This window comes from Bos javanicus, chromosome 1 (genome assembly GCF_032452875.1).
Source record: "Bos javanicus breed banteng chromosome 1, ARS-OSU_banteng_1.0, whole genome shotgun sequence".
Taxonomy (NCBI): domain Eukaryota; kingdom Metazoa; phylum Chordata; class Mammalia; order Artiodactyla; family Bovidae; genus Bos; species Bos javanicus.
This window is the reverse complement of record NC_083868.1, coordinates 16,461,143-16,467,449: the sequence shown is the minus strand read 5'-3', so window position 1 is coordinate 16,467,449 and position 6,307 is coordinate 16,461,143. Positions and strand designations below refer to the sequence as shown.

The 6,307-nt window shown below is 40.6% G+C and overlaps 1 pseudogene; it reads left to right on the top strand.

Moving 5' to 3' along the window:
• The first annotated feature begins 2,968 nt into the window (after positions 1–2,968).
• LOC133226678 (ribosomal protein S6 kinase beta-1-like) lies at positions 2,969–4,493 on the top strand (annotated as a pseudogene).
• Positions 4,494–6,307: the final 1,814 nt, after the last annotated feature.

Genomic DNA, 6,307 nt, shown 5'->3' with positions numbered 1-6,307 from the left:
ATTGCCAACATCCGCTGGATCATCAAAAAAGCAAGAGAGTTCCAGAAAAACATCTATTTCTGCTTTATTGATTATGCCAAAGCCTTTGACTGTGTGGATCACAATAAACTGTGAAACATTCTGAAAGAGATGGGAATACCAGACCACCTGACCTGGGTCTTGAGAAATTTGTATGCAGGTCAGGAAGCAACAGTTACAACTGGACATGGAACAACAGACTGATTCCAAATAGGAAAAGGAGTACATCAAGGCTGTATATTGTTACCCCGCTTATTTAACTTATATGTAGAGTATGGCATGAGAAACGCTGGGCTGGAAGAAGCACAAGCTGGAATCAAGATAGCCTGGAGAAATATCAATAACTTCAGATATGCAGATAATACCACTCTTTTGGCAGAAAGTGAAGAGGAACTAAAAAGCCTCTTGATGAAAGTGAAAGTGGAGAGTGAAAAGTTGGCTTAAAGCTCAACATTCAGAAAACGAAGATCATGGCATCTGGTCCCATCACTTCATGGGAAATAGATGGGGAAACAGTTGAAACTGTCAGACTTTATTTAGGGGGGCTCCAAAATCACTGCAGATGTTGACTGCAGCCATGAAATTAAAAGACACTTACTCCTTGGTAGGAAAATTATGACCAACCTAGATAGCATATTCAAAAGCAGAGACATTACTTTGCCAACAAAGGTCCGTCTAATCAAGGGTATAGTTTTTCCAGTGGTCATGTATGGATGTGAGAGTTGGACTGTGAAGAAAGCTGAGCACCAAAGAATTGATGCTTTTGAACTGTGGTGTTGGAGAAGACTCTTGAGAGTCCCTTAGACTGCAAGGAGATCCAAACAGTCCGTTCTGAAGGAGATCAGCCCTGGGATTTCTTTGGAAGGAATGATGCTAAAGCTGAAACTCCAGTACTTTGGCCACCTCATGTGAAGAGTTGACTCATTGGAAAAGACTCTGATGCTGGGAGGGATTGGGGGCAAGAGGAGAAGGGGACAACAGAGGACGAGCTGGCTGGATGGCATCACTGACTTGATAGACGTGAGTCTGAGTGAACTCTGGGAGTTGGTGATGGACAGGGAGGCCTGGCGTGCTGCAATTCATGGGGTTGCAAAGATTCGGACATGACTGAACGAATGAACTGAACTGAACTGATGGAGTAGGAATCATTATTAATCTTTTCTACAGATGAGAAAACTACAGCCCTGTGGGAAGAAATAAGCTCAGGGACACAGCTGATAAGGCTTTGGGCCAGATTTCAAAACTGTGGTGTCTGTCTCAACAGGTCACATACATAAATATCACATACCTTGTTTCTCTCCTTTAAATAATCTTATGTAAAGAAACATAGAAGAGGAACTAAAGAGCCTCTTGATGAAAGTGAAAGAGGAGAGTGACTAAGTTGGCTTAAAGCTCAACATTCAGAAAACAAAGATCATGGCATATGGTCCAATCACTTCATGGCAAATATATGGGGAAATAATGGAAGCAGTGAGATACTTTATTTTTGTGGGCTCCAAAATCACTGCAAATGATGACTTCAACCATGAAATCAAAAGATGCTTGCTCCTTGGAAGAAAAGCTATGACCAAACCAGACAACATATTAAAAAGCAGAAACATTACTTTGCCAACAAAAGTCTGTCTAGTCAAAGCTATGGTTTTCCTAGTAGTCACATATGGATGTGAGAGTTGGACCATAAAGAAAGCTGAGGGCCAAAGAATTGATGCTTTAAAGTGTGAGTGTCCCTTAGAACTGCAAGGGGATTCAACCAGTCCATCCTAAAGGAGATTAGTCCTGAATATTCATTTGAAGGACTGATGCCAAAGCTAAAATTCCAATACTTTGGCCACCTGATGCAAAGAACTGACCTAGTGAAAAAGACCCTGATTCTGGGAAAGGTTGAAGGCGGGAGAAGCGGACAACAGACAATGAGATGGTTGGATGCTATCACCGACTTGATGGACAAGAGTTTGAGTAAGCTCTGGGAGTTGGTGATGGACAAAGAAGCCTGGATTGCTGCAGTCCGTGGGATCACAAAGAGTCAGACACAACTGAGCGACTGAAGTGAACTGAACATAAAGAAATAGAGAAATTATAAAGGTGTATGTCAATACATTTGCATAAATACTTTTTAAGTAGTTACAACTTTCAGATGAAATAAGCATCCAAACACGAATTTTGCTAAAAATGTTTGCATTTCTCAAAATTGGCAGCGATGATTTTTTGCTTCTGGTGGGCAATTAGACACACTCATATTCTTTACTTTAGAGATTCTTAAGTAAATGACAAAATTCGTGTTCTGAAAATGTCTCATCTGTAGCTATTTTATTTTAATTTGAGTAACAGTTTGGCGAATTCTTGACAGTATCTGAAGAAGCATGGATTTCTGGGCCAGAGGATGTAGGTAGGATGGAGTGCTCAGATTGTAGGACTGCTTGGGGACTGTCTTACTTTCCACCTTCTTCCTATCTCCCATAAAGAAAGTGAAAGTGTTGGTTGCTCAGTCGTGTCCAACTCTTTGCAACCTCATGGACTGAATCCCACAAGACTCCGCTGTCCATGGAATTCTCCAGGCAAGAATACTGGAGTGGGTTGTCATTTTCTTCTCCAGGGGATCTTCCCAACTCAGGGGTCAAACCCAGGTCTCCTGCATTGCAGCTGTATTCTTTACCATCTGAGCCACCCTGTTTCCCATTGACAGCCAAAATAGTCCCTTGCAAAGTGCTATATTTGTGCTTTTTTCTATTCAGAAAGTATGTTGTTGTGTAGTCATTTCAAGTAGAGATCATGGACTGAACCTGTTTTTTTGCCTAGTCTGTTCATTAGTCTCTGTGTTAACTTTACCTTCTCTTAGGCAAAGGATAGATGGTTTAAATATAGATAGATAGATAGATAGATGATAGGCCATATAGCTCGTAATGGCTACAGAGGTGGAGGGTTCAGCCCTTGAGGTCATAAAGGACCTGAGATGGCTTCCTACCCAGCACCAGACTTCTGAAACAGGGAAACTGAGGACATGTCAGGAGTGTCTGAAATAGCCTGGACCAGCCAGAGGATATAGGCTCTGAGGATGAGCTAAAGGAGAGAGATCAGTTAAATGAAAACATGAACTATGGGGTCATTGGACCATATGCCCTTGGCATGGAGTGTTGTGAGAAACTTGAAATCTCAGAAACTACTGTGGACAGAGGGACAGAAAAATTCTAGCCGGGATGTTTTGAGTTACATTAGTCCTTGGTATCGGAGAAGGCAATGGCACCCCACTCTACTAGGCTGCAGTCCATGAGATCGCTAAGAGTCGGACATGACTGAGTGACTTCACTTTCACTTTTCACTTTCATGCATTGGAGAAGGAAATGGCAACCCACTCCAGTGTTCTTGCCTGGAGAATCCCAGGGACGGGGGAGCCTGGTGGGCTGCCATCTATAGGGTTGCACAGAGTCAGACACGACTGAAGCGATTTAGCAGCAGCAGCTGCAGCAGCAGTCCTTGGTATAGGGACCTATGAAAGGTTTTCAGGTATGAAAAATAACAGAAACAAAAACCCAGAAAATATTTGCCATGAAGGTGCTTAAGAAAACAATGAGAGTAACAACAACAAAAAAAAGTGCTAAAGATATAGCTCATACAAAAATCAGGATGGAATATTCTGGAGAAAGTAAAGCATCTCTTCATTGTGGATTTAATTTATGCTTTTCTGACTGGTGGAGAATTCTACTTCATCCTTGAGTATCTCAGCAGAGGAGAATTATTTATGCAGTTAGAAAAAAAGAGGAAATATTTATGTAACACACAACCTGCTTTATTGGCAGAAATCCCCATGGCTTTTGGACATTTACATCAAAAAGTGACTATCTACAGACACCTGAAGCCAGAGAAAGTCATACTTATTCACAAGGTCATGGGAACTAAGAATTTGGACTATTCAAAAAATGTATTCATGGTGGAACAGTCACACACACATTTTGTGGAACAGTAGTATAGATAACCCCTGAAATATTGATGAGAAGTGGCCATAGTAGAGCTGGGGATTGGTGGAATTGGGGAGCGTTAATATAGGACATGTTGACTGGAGCATCTCCTTAACTTGGGAGAAGAGAAAGAAATGTCCTCAAGTGTAAACTCGATTTTCTTACCTCATACAAGAAGCCAGAGATCTGATTAAAAAGCCACTGAAAAGAAATGCTGCTTCTTGTCTTGGAGCTGGTCTTGGAGATGCTGGAGACGTTCAAGCTCATCCATGCTTCATATGCATTAACTGGGCAAGAATTGCTGACTGTAAGGAGGAGCTCCACCCCTCACCCCACCTCACCCCACCCCCACCCCCTGCCTTTAAATTCCTGTTGCAATCTGAAGAGGATGTGAATCAAAGTTTACATACCGAATACCTACCTGTTGACAGCCCTGGTGGCTCCGAGTTCAGTAAGATTGCCAACCACCTAGAAATGAGGCATGTTTTGCATATGTGGCTCCATCTGTCCCTGAAAACATAGAAGAAAAGTTTTCCTCTGAATTAAAAATCCAGACACCTTGAAGTATTGGCAACCCACAGATACCCATTGGCCCCATCAAATTTCTGGGGATTTGAGGGGAAGAGATGCTATGTCTAGCATGGCAAATCCTCAGCCACCTGTGGAATAGTCAATGGAAATAAGTAGAATCGAGCAGATGAATGTGACCACGAGTGAGGAACCACAACTTCCAAAATGACCTCCAAACTGCCACACATTACAAAACCAAGTTTTTCCCATGATCTTCAAACAACCAGAGCACCTGCATATGAATCTACGACAGAGCAATGCTTTTAATGAATTTAGGACAAAAAAAGTCGGAAGGGGAGATGTGAGTATCCTTCGAGGTAAAACAGGAAAACAGCCTTGAAGAGTTAATATCATTACGTAAAATACTTGAGGCAGGAAAAATAAATATGGATTTTTAAAAATCAATCAGCGATGCAAAGGAACTGAAGTGAAATAGTATTTCAAAACTCTTCTGCCTGAAATGCAGTAGACCCAAATTCAAGCCCGGGTTGGGAAATATCCCCTGGAGGACAGAATGGCAACCTACTCCAGTATTCTTGCCTTGATAATCCCTTGGACAGAGAAGCCTGGTGGGCTACAGTCCATGGTGTCATAAAGAGTCGGACACGATAGAGCATCTAACAAGGAGGGAGGCACATCAATCAGTTGATTCTAACAATGTCTTTCAACGTTATCAAGGATTTTCATGTTGATGACTTGAAACTGACAGTGTTAAGGGTATAGGCTAACTTCTGAATCACTGTCATGCTCTGACTGTATGGAAAACAGTTAACTTTTCATTACCTAAAGTATGAAATCACCTGTAATACTTGCAGCTAAGAAAAATTAGCAAGAAAACTTGGTTAAGCTTTTTCCAGCAATATGGAATTAAAGATGAAATAAACTTATAAATTGATATTATATATGCAAACAGCCTAAAAGGTGCAAGTCATGTTCTGAGACTTTACTGAGACCTTACTGAGAACTATAGTTCAGAAGACAGCCTCTCAGTATCTAGATGGTGATGAAGACCCCTATTTTTTTTCCTGTGTGAATATTTTCAATATGAAAGAAAAATAATATTTACTAATATAAAATAATATTTACTAATTTACTAGTAAAAATAGTATTTACTAATATAAAAAGAGAAAGTGAAATACAATTTATGGGCTTTTTTTCATGTTTTCAAGAGTATTTAGTCTTATGAGAAACATTCATGGCATTTAAGCTTTAAAATGATACAAACTCTACCTATATATATATATAATATTTCCATTCAATACAATTCAATATATATATGTATATATACACAATGTGTATTTGGAAATTTTCTTACACTAAAAACTAATCTATAGAAACAAATCTGTTAACTCATTTCATTTTGCTAAAGAGCTGACCTACCAGGTAACAGAAATACACAAATATGCTGCTGCTGCTGCTAAGTTGCTTCAGTTGTGTCTGACTCTGTGTGACTCCATAGAAGGCAGCCCACCAGGCTCCCCCATCCCTGCGATTCTCCAGACAAGAACACTGGAGTGGGTTGCCATTTCCTTCTCCAATGCATGAAAGTGAAAAGAGAAAGTGAAGTTGCTCAGTCGTGTCCAACTCCTAATGACCCTATGGACTGCAGCCTACCAGGCTCCTCCACCCATGGGATTTTCCAGGCAAGAGTACTGGAGTGGGTTTCCATTGCCTTCTCCAATACACAAATATAGGAATGAATAAATGAATGAATGAGTAAGTGAATGAATAATCAAATAAGTCAAGAGATTTTAAGCTAATCTGCT